Source organism: Salvia splendens, chromosome 9, assembly GCF_004379255.2.
Source record: "Salvia splendens isolate huo1 chromosome 9, SspV2, whole genome shotgun sequence".
NCBI classification, from domain to species: domain Eukaryota; kingdom Viridiplantae; phylum Streptophyta; class Magnoliopsida; order Lamiales; family Lamiaceae; genus Salvia; species Salvia splendens.
The window spans coordinates 25,979,293-26,004,990 of record NC_056040.1 but is presented as its reverse complement, the minus strand read 5'-3'; the positions used below and the strand labels follow the sequence as shown (position 1 = coordinate 26,004,990).

Sequence of the window (25,698 nt, the reverse complement as noted above, 5' to 3'; positions counted from 1 at the left end):
AGTATAATTTTTAAAAAACACCACCAGGTATATGTGTATCAGCCGTGCAATACTGATGCAATTGTCAAATCAGTAAACTGTTTTCCTCCCTGAAATTGCATTATCCAGTGAATACATACATGGTGCAGAGTTGTCCATCGTTATGGGCAACTCCTAGTGGGATCGACAGCCCTCCTTACCATTTTTCTTGCTTAGGTTAGACATCGGCCGATTGGAACACTTAACTTTGATCCAATCACCTCTGCACAACCCAACGACTGCGTAAGGTAAACCAGATGTGAAACGACCGATCAACTGATAAGAATGACTCCCAACTCGTAAATTGACATATTTCTCCTTTCGGTGCATGAAAGGTATACATCACTCCGAGATCACTTTCTTGAGCTCTCTCTTGAAGATAGAAACAAACATGTGTTTACACCACCAGAATCGCTTGTCATTTATTGTATCGTAGGGCATGGATACAAGCAACACTCACACTTACATTCTCATCGAGCATTGAATATATGTGCCACCAAAAATGCACTCGAAAAACTCCAGAAGATATAGTAAACCTGAAGAGGGTAAGGCCTGTTATCCAACCGTGTGTTGCTTGCAGCCTTTGGGACCATAGTGCTCTGAACTGCGTCGTACCATCTTCCTACACAAGTAGCAATAATGATTTTGGCACGAATGCCCAACAGAAAACGTGATTGTTGTTTCCCACCTATCGAAGGACATAACAGTTAGATTTCAGGTTTCAATATTTGATGAATTTACCATTAATTTGATATGCCGCAATATAGATGGGTACACGAAGCAAGATAATAATAATAATATGCTAATATAAAAAATAACAGTGGTACCACATAATCGGCTGCAGCAGCAGCAACAACAACAATGAAAATGATGATTATGATGACTATAATATCAACAAAACTGAAGATATGAGAAAATGTAGCGTCAAATGATCACATGTTTAAGTACTTAAAATCACATTGTTGGTTAAAGTTAGAATACAGTCACAATCACAATGGTTAAAAGATGACTACAAGTTCAAAGAACTTATTCTAAAGGATGGCTACCAGCATGGTTTCTGTCATCACAACTGCATTTTCTAAGAGGCAAACTCAGAATGAAGGTCCCCCAGACCTTCTCTATAGCTGCAACATGATTCAGTTCTCATTCTTGTCTTGTAAGAGATCAGCAGGTCGGACCAAATGAAAGATGATGCAAGTTTAATGAACCAAACGATACAAGGAGCTATGCTGAAATTGAAGAAAAAACAACCTACAAGAGAACCTATCTAAGCTTGAATCATCCCACACAAGCGGGTAACTGGATGATAGTTCTAACAATGAAAATCCTAACCTTCTGACCCAAATAAAGCATATAAATGTTCCTTAACTCTTGGTCAGCATGAGCCTGATAACCTATTGATCCAACTTAATAATAAAAGGAACTAACTAACTAACTTATTCTCCCTTTGTCCCATCTCAAGTGATCAACTTCCATTTTGGGTTGTCCCAACTCAAGTGATTGATTTCCCTTTTTAGCAAAAAAAGAACACTTAACTCTGTCTTTCTTGAAATACGTACTTCTCTATTCCTCTCCTCATTATCGATTGTCTGATAAAAAAGAATCGTACTTGTCTGATCAATGCATTAACACTTTACTAGTGTTATAAATGTTACTTTAGTAGGGATAGAGAAGTCAGAGCAAAAGTAACAAATCCTGATCTTGGGCTCCCCTAAAACCACAGCAAAATGAACTTGGGACAGACAATAATAACAGAATAATAATACTGCCATAAATATTAAGGAAAGTATCTCTAAATATGTTTGTAGAGTCCAGATATGAAGGGCGCATTAACCTTTAAACTTGACTGAATCCCCTTGTTTATTCCTCCCTCATTTTTCTTTTGGAATTACTAGTTGAAATGTTACTGCTGACATAATATATACTACGTAGTAAAAATTAACAATTATATTGCTATCAAGAGAATGAAGTAATGCATTCCTAACCTTCACATTTTGCTGACCACAATTAGGGCATGAATGACCATGATTAGCAAACAGTTGTGCTTGAATCTGACCAACGATTTGGCGACCATTCATTTCAGCCTCCCACCTCTGAATTTCTTCTGTAGGGAAAAGTTCACAAGTCCCAGACCTGCATTTTGAAAAAGCTTACCAATTTAAAATGTTATGCAGCAAATTATCACAAACAGAAGATTATACAACTATGTGACTATTATTTTCACAGCAGAAGACTGTCAGCGTACCTGAAATGGTCATATCCAGAGATTGCCTGATTACATCAGTAGCAGAAGTATTGCCCACAATTGTCACAAACCATCTTATTGCAACCTTCAGTTCGAGATATAGCCATCTTACAAGAAGGGCATTGTTTCGCAAAACGATTGATCTCCTTCATACTAAGAAGCTGATTAATCATACCTGCCTCACGGCGCCTTTGTTCTCCTTTCATTGAAGTTGAATTTTGTCGATCCTGATGATACAATCAATAATCCAAGTAAGAGTTCAGACAATTTACAAATAATCAACAAGTAAATCTGACAAAAAAATTCAAGCGTATATACAGCTGACAGAATTTGTCAAACAAATTTATTCAAAGCAATAGAGAGAGAGAGAAGTAGTCCAGGCGTTCAACATTTAGTGCTCCTGTGGAATTGTGTAAGTTATTGAAACTCTTAAAGATGATAATCGAGAGAGGTATAGATAAGTTGGTAAGGCATATTGAGAGTAGGAAGTAGAAAGAAAATATTTCTTGTATGTTTTTCTTGTTCATATGAAATGCTCATCTCCCTAGTATTTATAGGGAGATTTGAGTCCCTTGGAATACAACAATTAAATGTGTATTGGAACTACATCATGCTAGGGACTCTACACTCTAATAAATATGGGCGGCCATTTATGATTTCTTTTTCCAACACTCCCCCTCAAGTTGAGCAACGGTGTCTCCGATACTCAACTTGCCCAGAAATTCTTTGAAGACTTTAGGACTCAATGCCTTGGTTAGCATGTCTGCAAGTTGTTCCTCAGATCGGACGAAAGGAAATTCGATAATCCCGCTTTCAAGTTTCTCTTTGATAAAGTGACGATCGACCTCAACATGTTTGGTCCTGTCATGCTGTACGGGATTTTCTGAAATGCTAATCGCAGCTTTATTGTCACAGAAAAGCTGACTCTTCCGAGTGGGCGGAAAGCCAATTTCTGTTAACAATCGCCTAAGCCAAAGTATCTCCATCAGGCCACTTCTGATTCCTCGAAATTCGGCTTCTGCACTTGATAGAGCTACTACTTTTTGCTTCTTGCTTCTCCAAGTGACAAGGTTGCCCCCAACAAAGGTAAAATATCCTCCGGTAGATTTTCTATCCACCGGATTGCTTGCCCAATCAGCATCGGTGTATCCATCAATCTCCAGATCTTTCTTCTTTTCTAAGAATACCCCATAGCTGGATGTTCCCTTTAAATATCTCACAATGCTCATGACAGCATCCATATGGTCTTCCTGAGGCTGATGCATGAATTGACTGACAACTCCAACTGCATATGTGATGTCGGGCCTAGTATGAGGAAGATAGATAAGTTTACCTACTAACCGTTGATATCTTTCACGGTCTGTAGGCTTAGCTCCATCCACAATCTTCAATCCATGATTGGGTACCATTGGCGTTTCAGCAGGCTTGCAGTCCAGTAGGCCCGTTTCTGCTAACATGTCAAGAACATACTTCTTCTGCCTTAGAAATATTCCGTGCTTGGATCTCAATACTTCAATTCCTAGGAAGTACTTTAACGCTCCCAAGTCCTTCATTTCAAACTCCCTGAAAAGATTCTCCTTTAGATTTTGGATCTCCTCGGCATCATCTCCTGTTATGATCATGTCGTCAACATAGATTATTAGACATGTCATTTTGTCGTTCCTCTTCTTTAGGAATAGTGTGTGATCTGAATGGCTCTGTTTGAAGCCATGTTTGAACATTGCCTGGCAAAATCTTCCAAACCACACTCTGGGGGATTGCTTTAACCCATAAAGAGTCTTCCTAAGTCTGGGAGGACCTGGGGGGACCTCCATGTAGACTTATTTGTCTTTCCCAAGTTCTCCATGAAGGAAGGCATTTGTAACATCAAACTGGTATAATGACCATTCCTTACATGCAGCTACAGATAGAAGTGCTCTTACTGTATTTAGTTTGGCCACAGGGGAGAAAGTTTCTTCGTAGTCTACTCCATACACCTGAGTATATCCCTTAGAAACCAATCTTGCCTTGTATCTCTCGATTGAACCATCTGCACGTCTTTTTATGGTGAAGATCCACCGACATCCTACTGGTTTCTTTCCCGGAGGTAGAGTACACTTTTCCCACGTTTCATTTTTTATCAAGGCATCAATCTCCTTCTTCATGGCTTCCCTCCAGTGCTTGTGTTTTATTGCCTCTTCGAAGGACTGCGGAATCTCTTCTTCTTCATAAAGTGCAGCTTCGAACGCCCTAGCCATTTTGGTAAGGTGTCCCTGGGTGAGATTGGCAATGCGGTATCTCGATTTCCGCCCTTTCCAGTCTGGCGAATATCTGCGAGGAGGAATGCCCCTTGTACTTCTTTGGTGCAATCTGTCGTGCCCTGTCTCTTGTTCCGTCGGTGGTTCATTTGTATCACTTCTGTTTTTCCTGTCACTGTCAGTGGTTCCAAGTAGGGTACTAATATTGGGATCAGAAGCTTTTACCTCAGGATTCAAGGACTGGTCAGATAGCTTGGCAGTGTCCTGAAGCGGCACGTTATGTTCCTGTGGATTTGACTGCCCGGTGGTACTGCTAACTTCCTCTGTTGGACCGATTTCTATGACAGGATTTTGGTCTGATAGGGTAGTTTGGTTGTTTTCCCCCTGAATATCCTCCCCCTGAATGGTTTCTCCCCACAGAGGTACCCAATTTAGTGCGTCACTGCTTGGATTTTCCGTCTCACTCTCCCCCTGACCACTAGATTGGCTATAGAAGTACTCACTCTCAACAAAGTCACAGTTCATAGTGACATACATGCGATCTGTTGACGGGTCATAACATCTATACCCTTTTTGATTTTTACCGTACCCCAAGAAAACACATTTGACTGCACATGGTGAGAATTTATCGCGATCATGTTTGGGTATGTGAGCAAAGACAGTGCAACCAAAAACTTTGGGTTCAAGATTGAGAGAAGAGGGAATTGAGTGTTTTGAAGAGAATATTTCTAAAGGGGTTTTGAAGTTTAGGATTCCTGTTGGAAGACGATTTAGAAGGTAAACGGATGTGGCTATGGCTTCAGGCCAGAAAGATTTCGGGATGTGGGACTCTATTAGAAGTGCACGGGTGATCTCAAGGATATACCGGTTTTTCCGCTCAGCCACCCCGTTTTGTTCAGGTGTGTATGCACATGTTGTTTGGTGAAGGAGACCTTTTTCGGTGAAGAAGGTTTTCATTCTAGAGTTCACATATTCTCTCCCATTATCAGATCTAAGGACTTGGATTTTGGTGTTGTACTGGGTTTGGACAAGGCTATAGAACTCAGTGAATTTTTCAAAGACTTCTGATTTTGATTTTAAAAAATAAATCCAAGTCATACGAGAAAAATCATCAACAAATAGCAAAAAATACCGAAATCCTTGACCCCCGGTAACCGGAGCAGGGCCCCAAACATCAGAGTGAACTAAAGCAAACGAAGATTTTTCTCTAGTTTTGTTCAACTTGAAGGAATGTCTATGACTTTTAGCCAAAACACATGTTTCACAATTCAAAACAAGTGAAGAAGAAACAAGTTTGGGAAAGAGTAGACGGAGATATCCTATAGATGGGTGCCCTAACCGACGGTGTAAGAGCCAAACCTGTCTTTCATTCAGTCCATGAGTTAGCAGCGCAGTACTGTGTTGGGCAATCTCATCTACGTAGTACAGTCCATGTCGCTCAGTGCCACGCCCAACTATCGTCCCCGTCTTGATATCTTGTAACATGCAAAAACGAGGCTGCATTAGAAGTTTGCAGTTAAGTTCTTTCGTGACGTGACTCACTGACAACAGTTTGTGGGACAAAGATGGAACATAAAGACAATTTGAGAGGCGAAGGGTTGGTGATATAGATATAGTTCCTGCCCCTTCTACTTGTGCTAACTCCCCACTAGCTGTTTGGACAAAAATTTTTATGGGTTGAGAAATATCGAGGAAGTCCGATGCATCAAAGGACATGGTATCGGTTGCCCCACAATCAAAAATCCAATGATAGTCTTTAGGTCCTATGTTTGAGGAAGATGAGTACGCTAAAGCTTGGAATTTGTTTGTACAAGTAATGGAAGGCTGAAATTCAAAATGTCGGGGTGTATTTTCATTTTTGTCGAAAGTTCGGGGTGTATTCTCGGGAATTCGGACAAAAGAGGGGGTTTTATGCAATTTTTCGGTCAACTGGGGTATGTTCCGTAATATCGGAATTGGCTGGGGGAGAATTTGGGAGGAAATTTTGTGGTAGGGTTTATTTTGAGATTTTTTCAAACTTGGGGGGCTAATTTGCAAAATGGAGGGGGTGTTTTTCCAAAACTCCCAAATCGGACCCTTCTTCATCCCCCACATTTTTTTAGCTTGAGGGGCTATTCCTCCACATTTCTTCCTTCTTCTCCGCTGCTCAGCCGCCACCGCCGCCGCAGCAGCCGCCGCCTCCGCCGCCGCCGCCGCCGCTGCAGCAGCCGCCGCCGCCGTCGCTGCAGCAGCCGCTGCTGTCGCTGCAACAGGAGCAGCCGTTTCCACTGCTTCAGCCACCGCCGTCGCTACTCTAGCCGCCTTCTCTTCATTTTCATCTTTAGCGGCTTCCTTTTCTTCGTCTACTGCAGCATTTTCCTCCACAGGTAACTTGGTTTTCTCAATTGATACCTCAGATGGCTTTTCTTTTGAAAGCTTCTTTTCAGCTTCTGAGGTTGGTACCTGCTTGTCAGTAGCTTTTGGTTCCTCGGGTTTCTTCTCTGGTGTTTCAGAGGTTTTCTCCGGCTCGATCTCGAGCTGGGCAGCAAGCAGTGAGTGCTCCACTGTAGTAGGAGTAGACTCTACGCCGAAGTTCTTCGGGTGGTAGGATTTTTGGTTTTGATTTGTGTTGGCTTTGTACACATTAATTAGATTTGAGATAGACTCGATCAATAGCTCGAGGGTGTGTATTTGACTGACCTCCATTTGAGGCTTTTTGTTGATTTCCTGCTCTGATACCATCTTAAAGATGGTAATCGAGAGAGGTATAGATAAGTTGGTAAGGCATATTGAGAGTAGGAAGTAGAAAGAAAATATTTCTTGTATGTTTTTCTTGTTCATATGAAATGCTCATCTCCCTAGTATTTATAGGGAGATTTGAGTCCCTTGGAATACAACAATTAAATGTGTATTGGAACTACATCATGCTAGGGACTCTACACTCTAATAAATATGGGCGGCCATTTATGATTTCTTTTTCCAACAGAAACCAATGAATATTAAGTTCCTCCAAGATTATAAACAAAGTATTAAGAACTATAGAAAATAGACTTCAATCACTTTATCATGACTATAAAAGCAAACAAGATTTGTATTGCTGGAGGTGCTTACAAACTAGCCAACCACAACAGACTCTTAAAGAAATTGCTTTTGACCATTTAAATCCAATTCTGGTCCCGGGCAGAGAACACCACACTCCAAGACCAAGTATAAATGAAAGAGCCTGTATAATTCTGTTCCTACACTTTGCAAACTAAATCCTGAAATTAGGTTATCGCACTATTCCCTCCTTATCCACTCTCTGCTCCAAAAATAAAATTTTCCTAGGAAGAAATTGCAGGTTTTTTGGATAAACCGTGGTTGAAAAGTCAAGTAACAAGAATTTCCAAAGAGAGCAGCAAAAGAGGTCAAGTTCACATACCTGCAAAATAGCTAGTTTCATCTCTGCTGACATACATTCAACTCCAACATGACGCTTCTAGTGTGCAGAAACTGTAGTAGCACTTTGAGCATTGTGCATGGTCATCTTTATCCTCTAGACAAGGTGTTTCACACCTCGGGCAGCAGACAACATCAGTCATTGATTCCAGAGTTTTCTCTAGCATCAAGGACTCCCAGTGCTCAAACTCTTCTTTTCCTAGTAATCGTTTCAGTAATCCAGGTGTGATCATATCCCCACATTTTGCTTCTGGGCATTGAAGTTTCAGTACTGTTCCTTCGGTTATGTGCATGTCAGACAAAAGTTTTAATGCATTTCTCACAAAAGTAGTGCTGGCAGGGCAATCTAATGAACTCTGTACCTAATAAATGACAAGAAGAACACCAATCATTTTAAGGTCAAACAAAAATTCAAAGCAGTAAAGAAATCTAAAGATATTGATACACGTCCTTAGGTTTGTAACTGAAACATCAAAGAAGATTTTATGGAACTCAACTTATACAATGTAGTCTCAGTGCTTTATGGTACAATTCTAGCTGTTAAAAAATTTCAAATCTAGTTCCTTCATGATACACATAAAGAGCTGGGAGTCTAGAAGTCCATCTTTAAAGTTTAAACATTAGAAGTCTATAAGTCTACCTTTTAATATTATCCTTATTTCCTTAGTCTTTTCAGAATCCTATAAATAACCCCCTTTTTGAGAGGGATGTTGAATCTTGAGTTTAGTATAAGGACAGTAACATACCATAGGACCTCGTTGTTTATCAATATCTATTCCATATTACATTTTATTTGAGTTCAGCCAATACTGTTATCTTCTCCATTCGCTTCTTTTCTCTGACAAAATGGTGGAGTGAACGTGAAAAGAAATGACGACACAAATGGAAGCTCGTGTCGAGGCACTAGAAATATGAATTTTAAAGTATTTCTTCCAGAGTTCATCTATTACTTTTAAATTTGAATATTTATAATTGAAGATCAAGTTTCTTATGCTTGAGACTGTGGTGAAACAAACCATATCTCACATCGGAGAATGAACAAGAGTTACAAGCATATAAATGGGCTACCCCAACTCCATTAGTATGAGGTCTTTTGGGGAATACCCCAAGAGCAAAACCGTGAGGGCTTGTCCCAAAGTGGACAAAACCGTGAGGGCTTGTCCCAAAGCGGACAATATCATACTAATGTGGAGTTCGGGTGTGCACCAACGGGACCCAACAGAGACATTCACTTGATTCGAAAGCAAAGTTTGAATCTAAATGTAATAAATATAAATATATGAATGAAGGTCCCCTTATTCCCACAACACCTTCTTAGTGTAGAACTAGAGACTAAGTATTAGCCAATGGATTTTAATTTAGTGGCTGAGATTAAACATCCCACATCTTAAATCCGACATTCATCCCGTGAATTAATTTATTCAGCCAAGGGCTTCTCAGTCTTTTGATAATGTGGTCAATTATGGTAAAATTGAGGGAGCGTTAATTACGGAAGTGTGAATTAGGGTAAAAAACGCACCCATTCCACTTCCCGCTCTACTCTCCGCCGCTTCATCTTTACTCCCATCCTCACATCCACCGTTTCACTACCCCCTTCTCTACTTAGCGCTCTCAATCCACTTCCTCCTCACTACTCGTCTGCCGATCTCGCCATGGTGGACACGAGGCGGAGCAAATTGAAGGGTATTCATTGTGGTTAATAATGGATACTTTCTACCAAAACGATTTGAACTAATCTCGTTCTTTTTTGTTGTAGATGAGCGGTCGTTGCGTTCCAACACCGGTGCCGCTCCCGGTGAGTTTAGTTGGGTCTTTAATTTAGTCCAGAAGCTGGGTTCTGCAAATCGCGTGACCGAACTTTAAATTAGTTCATTGCATGTGTACATTTAGTTCAGATGCTGATTATTGCTTTTCTTACAATTAGTATCCAGAAATTCGTCTGGAAAATCTACACCACAACGCCCGCCAAAAGCCAAACCCTTGGCTAGCCCACGCCGAAGTGAACCAAACATTTCGGGTGAGCTCTGATTTCAATCTGGAATTTTTATTTTTCTCACTGTTTCACTTGTATTTAGTTCACTGAAGTGCTTGTTTTTTTTAATTGAATCTTGGTTGAATTTGTTGTTTGAAGTATGTTGGTCTAATATACTAAACCTGTCAACCTATAAGATGAAATATGCTCAGATTCGTCTGCAGTATGTCCAAAATTGTTGTGTTGGGTGAAGTTTTTATAGATTATGGGTGAATGTTTTATAGATGTTGTAGGTAGTATATCCAGAATCGGCTGAAGTCTGTCCATAATTGTGGAAAGGTCATTTAAAATATGTTAAGGTCTACAATTGTGTAAAGAACTTTATTCAGCCAAGGGCTTCTAAGGTATTATGTATGTATATCTGGAGGTTAACAAGTATAAGATGGAATCTTTTCTGCATCTGATGAAGTATTTACTTATGATTTGTGTCAGTTGGGGCATGTGAATGATTTATGTGTGCGGTATTTTAAGTGTGTTCATTGAAGGATGAACTTGGTCCAATATCTGTATTGTGTAAAAGGTCATTAAAAATATGTGAATAAGATGAATACATGTGGTTGTAGGATGATATGAAATGATTATTTAATCGCTTTGATGGTGTTGGTATTATCCTGTTCTTGCATATGGTAACATAGGAAAAAATGCTGCTAGTGCAAAATCAGCTCCATCTTCCAGCCGATTAGCTAAGTTACCACCACTCAAAAAAATGTCGGATGCTATTGTAAAATCACAAGGTAATATTGATATGGTTTGGATTGCATTGATGGTGTAAGATGTAGTATGTTTCGAACCGAATGAATTCTTTCCAAAATTGGTGAGTTGTGTGCAGGCTTAAAAGATGTGATCTGAACGCATACAATTGTAAGATGAAATCTTGACGGCACTAGCTGAAGTAGTATGTGTGTATATGTGAAGGTTTACAATTATAAGATGAAATCTTTACTGAATCTGATGAAGTATTTGGATGGACAATGTATATGTGAAGGTTTACAATTATAAGATGAAATCTTTACTGAATCTGATGCAGTATTTTGATGAAGTATGAATATGTGAAGGGTTACAATTATATGTGTAAGATGAAGTATGTTTTGAACCGATTGAATTCTGTCCAAAATTGGTGAGTTGTGTGAAGGTGTAAAAGATGTGATCTGAACGCATACAATTGTAAGATGAAGTCTTGACGGCACTAGCTGAAGTAGTATGTATATATATTTGAAGGTTTACAATTATAAGATGAAATCTTTACTGAATCTGATGAAGTAATCCAAACCACCTAAGACCTCGCTAAGCAGACTAAAAGTCAACGTGGGACCGATATTTGCACTTGCGCAATCTGCTATGAATTTCTGATGCACTGGGTCGATATTGCGATTGAGCCTCATAAACCGCTTGTGACGTAAATGAACCATATCGTGATTATGTCGCTCTTCAAACTGTTTAACAACATAACCAGTACCCAAGCAAAACTTAAAAGCAACTTTAGCCTTACAAAGACACTTTCTAGATGAATGTCTACGTTTAGTCTCAGGCTGTTTATAATTCACTCGCTTCTCACCTTCTCTACTACACACAACGTATAGCCATGTGACCAGATCTCCAACCCTTTTAGATCCATGTTTACGGGTGTCAAACCCTACCTGCCGTGCATATTTATTATAGAAGACAGTAGCATCATCCAAGGTCTGAAAAACCTGGCCAATATGTGGCTTCATTTGGGAAGGACATTCAGGGATGTATGACACTGGGATTAAAAAAAAAGTTCATTCATTAAGAAGTTTATTTCATCTAGAACGAAACATATTTCACTTCAACGAACAAAAGTATACATCAGTATGTTTTAGATGACACGTATTAATTGCGCTAAACAGAAGAAGTATTCCTAGTACCTGGCTCTAGATCTTCATCCTCGGATGAATCGGAGTCAGAATCAAAAAGTGACCCGCCAACCGGAGATTGTAACTCATCGAAAATAGAACCATGATTGTCGATAATATTTTCTGTAGAAGTAGTTCCATGTGTTTTTCCTGCTTCGGGAGACAATTCAGTTGTGTGAGAAGGATTGCTCGAGTCGTCCATTGATGAACTAGTCTCTTCCGTTATATGCGTAACGCTGTTTGAGGAATTCATATAGCCAAATAAGACGAAGAAGTAGAGATGCGATAGTTGCCGATTGCGAATGAATGGAATTGGGATTAGTTTATATAGAGAAAATGAACTCTGCAAATTAGCACATTCAATGGAACATGCAGAGTGTCTTAGAATCGTGTGAGTATCAATATCATATTAACATGAAGATTGGAAATGAATGGAATTGGATGGAGTTTATGTAGAGATATTGGAGTTATGCAGTCATATTATGCAATCTGAAAATTAGCAGATAGAATCGTGTGAAATTATGCAATCATATTAACTTGTGTGAATATATTTCAAGATTGAATTAACGTGTGAAGATGGCATCTAAAATCGTGTGAAATGCCTTCCAAAATTAACTAGACTGAAATCAAGGAAATGGCAATTACTGCCAAAGTTAAAATTACGAAATCATCCCACATGTTATTTTTATAATATTATATTTAATAAATTCAATATTTAATAATATTTGAGAGAATTAATTATGACCATTAGATTAAGAAAATGGGTGGACATGATTTGTTCTCTAGTTCGGTCATTAATATTGGTTCGACATTGAATATAATTCTATGAATGAATATATAAAACTTACCAAGAGACATTCACTTGATTCAAAAGCAAAGTTTATACAGAAATTTTCGTGGCACTCTTCATCATTGTAACTCTTCAACATCAGGGGAGACACTTCCTGAAATCGCCCTCCTATCGCCATTGTTTTTTACACCGTATGGTCCAAGAATGATGTCACTGTCAAAAACAAGATAAGAAAGGGTACAACCATGTAACCACTCCAACCATTGGTATATAACCTCCTGTCCGGCCTGCTCTAACCAAATTGAATCAAGCTTGGAGCAAAGATCAGAAATTTTAGCAGATCCCAACCACTGCACAGATATAGTAAAGTACGGAGGGCAGTCGCTTGGGTACGACTTAGGTAATAAGCATGTCAATACAATACAATTGGTGGCAGATACTCGACTTGGAAAGAGTATGAGAAATCTGAAGAATTACCATCTCCGTTCTGATGAGAAGCAGACGAGTTAAACTTTGCAGTGACACGAAGGTCTTTGGGCACTTCGACATGAATGTGAGCCTGCACGGCATAATGAATGTTAAACATATTAGATAATGCTACTAACATCATCCGTTGCTTTATTACCTGGAAACATTTCATGCCACTCCGGTTCTCTAGAACAACAATTTTATCTCCATAATTAGATTCCACAACGAGTAGCTGAATAGCAGCAAAAGAAAGTAGAGATATTGTAATGTCTCACTTTTTGAACCCTAATTTTCGAACCGTACTTGCATTTAATGCTTTTAATCTTGCGAAGTATGTGGATTAATTGTCGAGTAGAATTGTTGTTGAATACTTTTCGTGACCTAATTTTGAGTTGGAGTTTTGACCGAGTCAACTTCGTTGAATTTGTGATGTGGCCATATTGAATAAATGATGTGAGGTGAAATTAATTATTTTTTAATAATTGATAATTGGTTATGAGAGAGCTCGAAATTTGTGAAGTAAATCACCATGCAAATTTAAATAATTCCTTTCCGTGAGGAATATTTATTGGACTCAATTCCGTGTTGAATCCGATAAATTAATAAATAATACAAAATCCAACCTTGTGGAAAATAAATTGTGGGCTACACAATTTAAATAGAGTACAAAGGATCGTGAACCAAATCAATTTAATTAAATCTTTTTCTCCTTGACTTGGTCACAAAGACTTCCCTTAGTTTCAAATTTTAAACAAATATTCTGCAGAAATCTTCCCCTCCTTCTCTTACGCGATTTTCCTCTCCTCCTCTTTGATCTGCAAATAAAATCCCAAAGAAATAAAATTAGTCAATCCCAATTAATTTTGTGAAATCAATTACCCATTATCCACCCCCTTTCCCACGTTCATAACCGTTCCCCACTCTGTAAATATCTTCCAAATCTAGACCTCAACAAACTCCCGATTATACTCCCACACTATGCAGTATATTGATCGCCATACCCTAATCTCTCCTCACACAAATTCTGCAGTCACAACTCTCTCAAGGCGGCAGAGAACGCAGTGAAAAGAGCCCATTCTTCTCCTCTCTCAACCCTGATTCCACTAAGGTAATTACCCTTCCATGTTCCATCTCGCCAATTTCAACCTTTCCAAGTCAAACTCAATAAAATTTCTAAATAGGGTCGAGACAGAGAGTTGACAGTTTGTTATTCAAGAACCACTTTTTTCAGATCCTTGCTGATCTTGATTTCTCATCCACAGAGGTAATTAAAAAAAAATCTATCACCCTCTTTCTCAAGATGAATTCACATCGACACAGGAAACTTATTTTGACAGAAACCAAGAATCCAAATTCAGGGAGGAGAAACCAGCAGCCTTGACCTTTTGCCTGAGCCGATTTGTTCAGTGAAGGTATAAACCTTCACCTTTATCTCAAATCTCCAGACATCAAGCATATCACTTTGTTGCACCAATCGAAACTCGAAATCAAAGTAAAATAAATCAAAGAGCAACCTTTTAAAGGATCAGAATCAAAATTTAAGAACTTAATTGCGGGGACTATTCGGGGCGAATCGGGGCAGCGTTCCATGAGCTTTATGTGTACCACATTTGGTGGATTGCTGTTATGTATTAAGTTTCAACAAATAAAAAGAAAGGAAGAGAAGTTCTGGGGATGTTCTTTGAAATAAAACACAATAAAGAGAGAAAGGGGAGAAGCCGATGGTTTTAGAGAAGAGCTTTATTCTGTTGGTTTACTTTTTCAAAAGGGAGCCTATGATTGTTTGCGTATTTAGGAAAGGGGAATATTATAAAATTCTGTTTATGCTAAATCTTGAGTATTTGATTTTAAAAATGGAGATAGGAGTGTACGTGTACCGTTGGGAAGAAGAGTATTTCTTGTTTTTCTTGTTTAATCATTTTCCTAATGCTTTAGTTGGGATTGTTGGTTTAAAAGTGGAACATGAAGCAGCGTGTATTTTGGAAAGGGGAGTTTTATTCTTGTTGTTTTAAAACCTTATTATTCTTACTAATCCTAGTTTGAAGTGCTTTTTAGTTGGTAGATTTTGAGTGGCTCGGGCCTTTCTAAAGCTAAACCTCGACGGTTACTTATGGATGGCATGATAAATACTATTTTGATAACATGTTTTCGGCATAAGTCCATTGAGTATTTTTATACTACTCAGCGCTGCATGTGTTTTCCTTATGTGCAGGTTGAGCGACGACGAACAATTGGTGTTGTTGAGCAATTAAAATTGAAGTATTGTTTGGTTATCTTTGAACTACAAGTGTCGTTGTGTCTCCACACATGGCGTCACTCTTTCTCTTGAACGCTTCCGCTGAGACATTGTTTTTTTTTTCATCATTTATTTAGCTTTGAACCTAATTATTTGGATATTTGAAAACTTGATATCTTTTGGATAATGTCTAACCCTTGGTCGTTTTTTTTATTAAATATTGGTCAAACTCTTTATTGAAACCATAGTTTTTCTACGCCTATTTATTTAGTTCTTTTAATCACGATCGCCCGTATTTATTAACCCTAAAGGACGGTCGTGATGGTTTGGTATCAGAGCCTCAGTTCTTTCCGCTCTGGACCCAAGAGTCTTTTTGAGTCCAAATCTATCCTTGTATTAATTGGCTAAAGTGTTAAACATCAAAGGCTCAACACCACAACTCGTCACGCCCAACCACGAAGAAAGAGGTAAAAGTATTTTGGTGACTTTTGGATTGGATTATTGAATATTGGAAGTTGCAATGGGAAGTTTTGCTTTTGGAGATTGAAGTCAATACTATTGTTTTGAAAAAAAATATTGTTCGAAATGTGAGATGATTGTGTAGCATGATTTTGCCAAATATGATGAATATTGTCAAGCATGTGAAATTGTATCTTTCTTGATGAGGAAAATGTGTGAGTGTATGTTGAACTTCCATGAGTGTTGGAAAATCTAATTTTCATTTTACCCATATATGGTGGGATTTACATGGTTTTGGAAGTTGTGGAACGTAAAGTATGAGGCATGTTGATTTTGATAGATACAAATGTATAGTGTATGAAATACAACTTCTATGGTGATGAACTTTTTGCTTGTAACCATACGTACCTATAAAATACGCGATAAATAAATTTCCGACAATAATAAACGTGGAGGTGTGAAAGGTCTAATACGAGGTAAGTAGCCTATGGGGATCTAGAAGTCGACGTATTGCGATTTGACGAAATACAAAATCAAACAAAATGAGCGAACCATTTACCTTGAGGGCAAAAGTTTTATTCTTGACGTGATACAACTATCATACCTCTATCTTGTATACATATCCATATGCATCTACATCATACTCTCAACATCATTTTGAGCCATATATCTTCCTTATTACTTTCTATCTTTGAGTTGATATTGAGATTTCCATCTATGTAGATGGCCAGGCCGTATTATGCTCCGATGCGTAATCGTTATGCCAGAAATAAGAACTTCCCAGTTGAGAGCTACAAAGAAAACGAGTGGGATGGAAAGATCTACCTTATGGTTTACGTCGCCGAGTTTTACGATAGATGGATGGACGCCTACGCGTATGGGGGAGCCATCCATCACGCGGGAGTCGCAAGGCTCATCCACACCCTACCGCCCCCTTGGAGCCAGTGGGTCGCCCAAGCGGCAGATTCATTCACATGGTATAGCCCGCCAGAGTACGAACCGCGAGGGGACTTGCTCGGCCTTTTAGGGGTACTACTTCCGGCCTTAGTGGCTGCATCCGATGGACCACCACGTTACCCACCTCTGCAGATTTTTCCGCCTGACCAAGCTCTCTTAAAGAAATATCATTATGACAAGGAGCCACACGTCTCACGCTCTCCCAAAAGAGCAAGGCTTGGGATGCGCACTTCGGCTCCTCCAAGAATAGACAGGGAGGTCGAGAAGATACTCATGACGATCCCCACCCGTGCGTGCCGAAGAAGAAGATGAGGAGGAGGAGGAACCCCTCGAGGAAGAATGGAACCCAAATAGGGAGAGTGTTGGCGAGACCGAAGAGGAGGAGGAGGAGAAAGAGAAGGGAGAAATTTAGAGACGATAGTCATGGAATAGATTGTTTTGCGTTCCCCATGTTTTGATACCTTATTGTTTCTACTTGACTATTTACCATTATGTTTCCACATTTTGGTTTTTTCTCCTTCCTTGGTTGTGATTGATACTAAGATCTCTTGGAGGCAACGTTTTGATATGCTATGGGGAATTTCTATCTTTTGCTACCTTGTTGGGCAATTGTCTTTTGATATTCTATTGTGCAATTGTCCTTGCTATTCTATTGTGTAATCGTCCTTTGTTATCCTATTGTACAAACGGCTCTTGCTATCCTATCGTGGAAACGTCTTTTGCTATCCTATTATGGAAACGTCTTTTGCTAATCCATGATACAATTTTCTTTCTCTATCCATTGTGCAATTATCTTTTATTTTTATTGTACAATTGTCCCTTTATCCCTACTTATGGGATATTGCATGACCTTTTCAACTATACAACATGACTATTGATAGATTGGAATAAGTGCAATAATAACTCGTTTGATTGATAATGAATCAGAATGCCGCCAAGACGTAATGTAAGAAATGAGAACCGAGAGCCTACACCTCAGACGACGGTAGACGAAAGTGTGGCACAAACAACCCCACAACCAACTCCACCACCACCTTATCCACCTCTGGTAGACCGGGAAATTGTGAAGTTGTTCCTAAAATAAAACCTCCCGTCTTCGATGGAATGGGAGAGCCGGAAAAGGCTTAGACTTGGATACGCGCATTGGAGCGTATTTTCACAGTTCTGACGTGCAACAATGAGGAACGAATGACTTGTGTGACCTACCAACTAACTGGGTCAGCCGACTTCTGGTGGGATACCAAGATGAAGACCACGCCACGAGATCAAGTGGGTATAATGACTTGGGAGAACTTCAAGGAAGAGATATATAACAAGTACATACCAAAGAGCTAGCGAAAAGCAAAGGCGGCTGAGTTTTACAACTTAACCCAAGGGCGCATGTCTGTGACTGAATATGATCGCGCGCTCTGCAATATGACTCGGGATGCACCTGAACAAGTTGACACCGACGAGAAGCTCGCCGATAAGTTCCGTGAGGGTCTAAGGCATGAGATAAAGATGACATTGGCTAGTCTTGGGAGACTTACATACGCGGAAGCGTTGGCCCTCGCGCTAGATGTTGAGGCAGCTATGCCCAAGGAGAGGGTGACGGAAAACACTACATTGGCTTTACCTCCACCACATCATTCCCGGGAGAAGAGGAAGTGAGATGGGAATAGGATCCACTATTAAAGCAAGAGGTACCAGCCCACCCAAAACCTACCACAATATGGGGGCAGATAAAATTCCTCTAACCAGATGGGTGACTTCCGACCCAAACCACCACAATGTAATGTGTGCTCCAAGTACCATTTCAGAGAGTGTAGAATGCAGAACACTACCAAGTGCTTTAACTGTGGGAGAAATGACCACTTCTCTAGAGAGTGTCCGAGCAAGAATGTGGGGATGGGGTCAAGGCAGAACAATCAAGGATTCCGTCAGCAGTAGGGCACCACCGGCGGAACCAAGGATGAATCGTGATCAACCTCCGCGACAACAACAACCTCACCGCCCAAGACTTCCCTCCCAGGCTAGAGCATATGCCCTGAGTTATAAACAACCCAAGACTGAACAAGGGAGTCACGAGAATGTAAACTTGCCAGGTATGGGCAAACTCCTCGATACACCTATTGTTGTCTTGTTTGATACGGGCGCATCGCATTCTTTCATATCAGAACTATGTGTGGACACATTAAGTTTGCCTGCTAATAAATCTGAACATAAGATGATGGTGACCTCACCAGTAGGAGGGGTAATAGAGATTTCTCGAACATGCTCGAATGTAGAAATTGTTATGGGAGAACTTTAGCTAGTCGCGCACAACTTACAAGTCATGGCAATGGGGGATATCAATATAATCTTGGGAATGGATTGGTTAACTGCGAATTTTGCTACTATTCGTTGTAAGGAGAGACAAATATCATTACAAGCCATTGGAAAGGAACCAATTGTGTATCATGGAATCACGATGAACCGGAAAACGTCTATCATCTCCGCACTCCAAGCCACTACGATGCTGAGAAAAGGGCGTCCTGCCTATCTTGTCTATCTACAAGGAGATGAGAAGAAAGAAAGGAAAGTGGAGGATGTTGCTGTGGTACGAGAATTTCCAAACGTTTTTCCTGAAGCTTTGTCTGGCCCACCGCCAGATCGACAATTGGAGTTCACAATCGACCTAGAGCCAGGGTCGGCACCAGTGTCTAATGCCCCATATCGAATGGCGCCAAAAGAGTTGGAAGAACTCAAGATACAACTTCAAGAGCTTATGGACTTGGGTTTCATTACACCCACTATTTCTCCGTGGGGCGCGTCTGTGCTTTTTGTGAAGAAGAAGGATGGGTCGATGAGGATGTGTATCGACTATAGAGAGTTGAACAAAATGACCCTCAAGAATAAGTATCCACTACCGAGGATAGATGACCTATTCGATCAACCCCGAGGAGCCGGTGTGTTCTCAAAGATGGACTTAAGGTCCGGATACAATTAATTGAGGGTCCGAAGAGAAGACATACCGAAGACCGCTTTTCGCACAAGATATGGTCACTATGAGTTTGTGGTAATGTCGTTTGGATTGACGAATGCACCTGCATTATTCATGGATTTGATGAATCGAGTATTTCACCCATACTTGAATAAATTCATTTTGGTCTTCATAGATGATGTACTCGTCTACTCGAATAATGAGAAGGAACACGGGGAACACCTGCGAATCACTTTGAAGACATTGAGGAGTGAGAAACTGTACTCCAAATTCAGCAAGTGTGAGTTTTGGCTTAAGGTAGTAAACTTCCTTGGTCACATTGTGTCGGCAGAAGGAATCCGAGTGGATTCCGCCTAGGTTGAGGCGGTACAACAGTGGAAAGCACCTTCAACACCAAACGAGATTCGGAGTTTCCTAGGCTTGGCAGGATACTACCGAAGGTTTAGAGAAGGATTCTCCAAGATAGCGAGACCCATGACCCAACAACTCAAGAAAGGGGCAAAAGTTAATTGGACCCCGAAGTGTGAGGCAAGTGTTAAACTCTTGAAGGAGAAGCTAACTAGTGCATCGATTCTAGCCATGCCAGAGCTTGGAGTGAACTATGTGGTATACACGGACGCTTCAAAGGTGGGACTTGGCTGCGTATTAATGCAAAACAACAAAGTGATTGCTTACGCATCCCGACAATTGAGGCCACACGAGTTGAACTATCCAACCCATGACTTGGAGTTAGCAGCGGTAGTACACGCCTTAAAGATTTGGAGACATCATCTCTACGGAGTTCGATGTGAGATCTTTACTGACCACAAAAGCCTGAAGTATTTCTTCGAGCAGAAAGATTTGAACATGCGGCAACGGAGATGGCTCGAATTGGTGAAGGACTACGATTGTGATATCAATTACCACCCCGGCAAAGCAAATGTAGTGGATGATGCTTTGAGCAGGAAGGACCATCCCCAACTGGCTACTTTTCTCACCAAGGAAAAAGCCTGATACGCGAGTTTAGCAAGATGCGTTTGGAAGTGGTGAGGGCACCTGAAACATTGGAAGCACGAATCGCCACTTTAGTTGTTGAACCTGATCTAAGGTCGAGAATTATTGAAGCACAGCGGATGGATGCAAAATTATAGGAAATTCGTGTAGAAGTGAGAACCGGCGAATCTGGGAGTTTTAGAGAAGAAGGTGACTACGCCCTCACTTTCGAAGGAAGACTATGTATACCGAATAACGAGGAACTCAAAAACGAAATTATGAGAGAAGCACATGAGACTCGTTACACTGCTCACCCAGGAAGTATGAAAATGTATCAAGATCTGAATAAGTCCTTTTGGTGGAATCGTTTGAAGAGGGATATAGTGTCATTTGTTGAGAGATGTTTAGTCTGCCAGCAAGTGAAGGCTCTACATCAACGATCGTATGGAAAGTTACAACCACTAGAGATTCCTGAGTGGTAATGGGAGCACATCGCCATGGATTTCGTGACGGGATTGCCAAGGAATCTGAGAGGGAACACCACCATTTAGGTAATTATAGACCGACTTACCAAGAGTGCGCACTTCATACCGATTCTCATAAGCTATGGGTCCAACAAGCTAGCTCAAATTTACATAAGGGAGATAGTCCGATTGCATGGAGTCCCAGTGACTATCACGTTTGACCGTGACCCAAAATTCACCTCAAGATTTTAGATAAGTCTACAGAAAGAGCTTGCAACTCAATTGAACTTCAGCATAACATTTCCCCCGCAAACCGATGGACAATCCGAGAGAATGATCCAAACTCTTGAGGATATGCTGAGAGCCGTGGTACTCGACCGAGGAGGAAGTTGGGAGGCAACACTACTACTGATTGTGTTCACCTACAACAATATTTTTCAGGCAACGATAAACATGGCGCCGTATGAGGCATTATACGGAAGAAAGTGTAGATCGTCGCTCTACTAGGACGAAGATTGCGAGAGAAGAATACTTGGACCTGATGCAGTTGAAGAGATGGTTGGAATTGTTCGACAAATTCGTGAAATGATAAAAGAAGCTCAAGACAGACAGAAATCATACGCGGATGTCCGACGAACCGACTTACAATTCCAAGCTGGCGACAAAGTTTTCCTGAAGGTATCCCCCTCAAAAGGGATAACACAATTTGGCGTCAAGGGCAAATTGAAGCCGCGATTTACTGGGCCTTAAGAAATTCTTGAATGAGTGGGCCCCGTTGCATATCGATTGGCGCTACCACCAAGCCTTGAAAATGTGCACAACGTTTTTCATGTGTCGCAGTTACAGAAATACGTGTTTGACCAAATCAATTTAATTAAATCTTTTTCTCCTTGACTTGGTCATCAAGACTTCCCATAGTTTCAAATTTTAAACAAATATTCTGCAGAGATCTTCCCCTCCTTCTCTTACGCGATTTTCCTCTCCTCCTCTTTGATCTGCAAATAAAATCCCAAAGAAATAAAATTAGTCAATCCCAATTAATTTTGTGAAATCAATTACCCATTATCCATCCCCTTTCCCACGTTCATAACCGTTCCCCACTCTGTAAATCTCTTCCAAATCTAGACCTTAACAAACTCCCGATTATACACCCACACTATGCAGTATATTAATCGCCATACCCTAATCGCTCCTCACACAAATTCTGTAGTCACAACTCTCTCAGGGCGGCAGAGAAAGCAGCGAAAAGAGCCCATTCTTCTCCCCTCTCAACCCTGATTCCACTAAGGTAATTACCCTTCCATATTCTATCTCGCCAATTTCAACCTTTCCAAGTCAAACTCATTGAAATTTTTGAATAGGGTCGAGACAGAGAGTTGATAGTTTGTTATTCAAGAACCACTTTTTTCAAATCCTTGCTGATCTTGATTTCTCATCCACGGAGGTAATTAAAAAAAATCTATCACCCTCTTTCTCAAGATGAATTCACATGGACATAGAAAACTTATTCTGATAGAAACCAAGAATCCAAATTAAAACTTATTTTGATAGAAACCAAGAATCCAAATTCAGGGAGGAGAAACCAGCAACCTTGACCTTTTGCCTGAGCCGATCTGTTCAGTGAAGGTATAAACCTTCCCCCTTTATCTCAATTCTCCAGACATCAAGCATATCACTTTTTTGCACCAATCGAAACTCGATATCGAAGTAAAATAAATCAAAGAGCAACCTTTTAAAGGATCAGAATCAAAATTTAAGAACTTAATTGCGGGGACTATTCGGGGTGAATTGGGGCAGCGTTCCTTGAGCTTTATGTGTATCTCATTTAGTGAATTACTGTTATGTATTATGTTTCAACAAATAAAAAGAAAGGGAGAAAAGTTCTGGGGATGTTCTTTGAAATAAAACACAGTAAAGAGAGAAAGGGGAGAAGCCGATGGTTTTAGAGGAGAGCTTTATTATGTTGGTTTAGTTTTTCAAAAGGGAGTATATGATTGTTTGCGTATTTAGGAAAGGGGAATATTATAAAATTCTGTTTATGTTAAATCTTGAGTATTTGATTTTAAAAATGGAGATAGGAGTGTACGTGTACCGTTGGGAAGAAGAGTATTTCTTGTTTTCTTGTTTTTCTTGTTTAATCATTTTCCTAATGCTTTAGTTGAGATTGTTGGTTTAAAAGTGAAACATGAGGCAGCGTGTATTTTGGAAAGGGGAGTTTTATTCTTGTTGTTTTAAAACCTTATTTATTCTTACTAATCCTAGTTTGAAGTGCTTTTTAGTTGGTAGATTTTTAAAGAAAACGGGATGTTAAAGTGCGTGTAAATATAATGGAGTGTTTGTATTGTCATTAAATTGTTTATTTTTACTTAATTGAAAGTGGCAGCAGTACTTAGGAAAGGGGTATGTGAACGTGCGTTTAGGAAAAATGGTGTATGTTAATTTTTATTTGCTTTGTTATTATTTGAGTTTGGATTAATTGGCAGTGGAGGAGATACGTGTATTACTTTTGCGAATAGGAGTATACTATTTCCTTCTTTGGGCTCCTTAATTTATTTGGTTGGGCTTGTTTCTAATATGAATGGTTGGGGCGTGAGCGGCCAGAATTAATCAAAAATACCCAAGCCCGTAATCATGAGAAATTGGTAGTCTTGAACGAGGAAGATAATTGGAGACATAGGATGGATGCATCTTATTTATATATTTGAAAAGTGTGTTGATTTACGTGTTATGTAAATGCTAAAGGTGATTCTTCGCAAGTGAATCGTGATCGCAAGGGAAAGAATATATTTGTAGATTAAGCACTCGAGGTGAGCTTTCTTTTAAATAAGGACAATGTCCTAAATATTTATTGACGGGAATGAAACTATGTTTATCATGCCGTGATTTGATTTTAACGTGCCTATCTGATGTGGCTTTTGCCATTATTATTTAAATCAAATTTTGGTCCTCGTAGGGTCGAAAACCCCACTTGGATTAGTGTACACCTATGGTAGACCGTGTGCTAGCGTATGGGTTGGCCGGTCTAGTGACTTGGTTTGTGGTCACATTCCATGTCATGTATGTGCAGATATGGTTAACGTCTATGGGAAAATAACTGATCAATCGACTATTTACAATGAAAATGATTTTGAGTGCCTCGGGTCTTTCTAAAGCTAAATCTCGATGGTTGCTTATGGATGACATGATAAATACTATTTTGATAACATGTTTTCGGCATAAGTTCACTGAGTAATTTTATAGTACTCAGCCCTGCATGTGTTTTCCTTATGTGCAGGTTGAGCGGCGACGAGCAATTGGTGGTGTTGAGCAATTAAAATTGAAGTATTATTTGGTTATCTTTGAACTACGAGTGTCGTTGTGTCTTCACACATTACGTCACTCTTTCTCTTGAACGCTTCCGCTGAGACATTATTTTTTTTTCTCATCATTTATTTAGCTTTGAACCTAATTATTTGGATATTTGAAACTTGATATCTTTTGGATAATGTCAAACTCTTGGTCGTTTTTTTTTATTAATTATTGGTCAAACTCTTTATTGAAACCCTAGTTTTTCTACGCCTATTTATTTAGTTCTTTTAATCACGATCGCCCATATTTATTAACCCTAAAGGATGGTCGTGACCGAGATAGTCAGCCAATGGAAATAATACATGAAGTTATGAACACTGAGAAGAAATTGATAGTAAAAATTACAATAAGCAGAGATCAATCACATTAATTTAAATTGCATATTCTACTAGAATATATCCAATGAACACGATTCCTAAGTCAAAAGTTAAAGATGAAAATTTCATCTTAAGTATGGTTGAAATGAATTATTACTTAAATTAGCCACCACTACTGAAAATCATGTAGAAGTGAAGAAACAATAGGAAATACCTCATCTTCTTGTAGCTGTTTATTGATGCTAAGAAGCGCCTCAGTCAATTCAGGGCTCTTGCGCGCTAAACCTGAGCTCCTCTAATCGTTTAACAATGAGATCCTCATCAATTTCATCACTGTGGGAACTCGAATTCCCCTCTACGGCTCTTTGATTTCCAGCAGATCCAGAAGCCTGTTGTTTTGCATCTACACCGAGTGAATTTGAAGCAAGTTGAGATTCTGAGTTAACACACTGATTTTGTTGGTTGTTGGGGAGCGAATTCAAATCTGGCTGATTTTGGCAGGATTCAGCAGAAGATGAAGAGATTGGACGGGGTTTAACAAGTCCAGTTCTGCTTAGAATTATTCCTCCCGCCTCGATTAACTTGTCTCCTATAAGCCATGGCTGAGATCGTCGTCTATGTAATTCTAACGAAAAAATTAAGAGTTTACTATATGGAGAAAAACACATTTCTAGGCTAGTTTGCCTTTAAAATAACGAAAATGTACCCATTTTGTTATCTATTCCACAAATGGGAAAAACGCCACTCTCGTTGGCGTGTTTTAAGTGAAAACGCCAACCTTATTGGCGTTTTACACCGTATGTGGCGTCGTATTGCATGTACGTTGAAAAACGCCGACGTGGTTGGCGTTTGAACGAAAAATGCCAATCCCACTGGCGTGTTTCAAAAACGCCAATTGTTAG

General features: G+C 39.7%; 2 long non-coding RNA genes and 1 pseudogene across 5 annotated transcripts; 2 read left to right on the top strand and 1 right to left on the bottom strand.

Moving 5' to 3' along the window:
* Positions 1 to 52: 52 nt before the first annotated feature.
* LOC121749352 lies at positions 53 to 25,396 on the bottom strand (annotated as a pseudogene).
* On the top strand, positions 13,675 to 17,319 carry LOC121747028. 3 transcript variants are annotated; one of them, XR_006039105.1, is made up of 4 exons: positions 13,675 to 14,189; positions 14,263 to 14,493; positions 15,294 to 15,784; positions 16,500 to 17,319. It is a non-coding gene; the product is annotated as an uncharacterized LOC121747028 (long non-coding RNA). The 3 variants fall into 3 exon arrangements; XR_006039106.1 differs by lacking the exon at positions 16,500 to 17,319 and having other exon boundaries at positions 13,677 to 14,189; positions 14,263 to 14,345; positions 14,419 to 14,493; positions 15,294 to 15,982; XR_006039104.1 differs by lacking the exon at positions 16,500 to 17,319 and having other exon boundaries at positions 15,294 to 15,982.
* Positions 22,059 to 24,547, top strand: LOC121747027. 2 transcript variants are annotated; one of them, XR_006039103.1, is made up of 3 exons: positions 22,079 to 22,419; positions 22,493 to 23,938; positions 24,406 to 24,547. It is a non-coding gene; the product is annotated as an uncharacterized LOC121747027 (long non-coding RNA). The 2 variants fall into 2 exon arrangements; XR_006039102.1 differs by having other exon boundaries at positions 22,059 to 22,419; positions 22,493 to 24,547.
* Positions 25,397 to 25,698: the final 302 nt, after the last annotated feature.